The 762-nt window shown below is 58.0% G+C and overlaps 1 protein-coding gene across 4 annotated transcripts in view; it reads left to right on the top strand.

Annotated features, from left to right (window-relative positions):
• The window catches only part of ZFPM2 (zinc finger protein, FOG family member 2), a 417436-nt gene that overhangs the window by 93331 nt on the left and 323343 nt on the right, over positions 1-762 (top strand). The gene's annotated exons all lie outside the window — the stretch shown is intronic.

The raw sequence follows: 762 nt of genomic DNA, 5'->3' as shown, positions 1-762 counted from the left end.
GTAAGTTTCCTGAGGGGGGCTCCCTCTAACAGACTTTTATTTATCTCGTTCTTGGGAGACGCGAGAGAGGTGGCTGTGGGGAGCAATAGGGGGGTCCAGAGTACGGACCGAATGATGAAACTTTGCCAGAGAGGCTGAGGATGGGGAGAGAGAAGGGGGACAAGAGCGAAACCCAGGAGCTGCTCTGGTGCGGGGTGAGCAGGCTTCTCACTGTCTCGCGTTTTGCTCCTTTGGAGCTCTTGCTGCCTCCTCGTAGTATCTTCAAACTATTCCTCCGAGTTTCGGAGTGGGATCTCTCATGTTTTTTCAAGTTGAAGTAGCGCCGGGAGAGCAGCGTAGAACAGCTTGCCAACACTATACCCACTGAGCAACTTTCTGCGTCTAACGCGTGTGAACAGACCCATGCCGAGCCTGGGCTGCAGTAAGTACCAGAGGACCGCAGAAAGTGTGCGAGGGGAACAGACGAGAAAGTTCCCGCGGGGGAGTGGGTGGGCAGCGCCGCGCCAGCTGCGGGCCCCGCCGTCCCCCCGGGCGCCGTCCCCGCTCCGCGCCGCTCCGCGCCTGGCTCTGTGGCGCGGACCGCCCACGTCCCTCCGGGGCTCGCTTTGCGGCTGCACCGTAGGCGCACACTCGCCCGTGCTGTTTTCGGAGGTTCAACACTTTCCGAACTGCTTTCTGTATTGAGAAACAGGTGTGCTGAAGGCTTGTAGTTGAAAGATACTCTGCCTAATAGTGTTCATAGTTCACTTTCCTTGTCTGTGA

This window comes from Falco punctatus (genome assembly GCF_963210335.1).
Source record: "Falco punctatus genome assembly, chromosome: 3".
NCBI classification, from domain to species: Eukaryota; Metazoa; Chordata; class Aves; order Falconiformes; family Falconidae; genus Falco; species Falco punctatus.
Note: the sequence above shows the minus strand (reverse complement) of the source record. Positions and strands in the feature narration are given on the sequence as shown.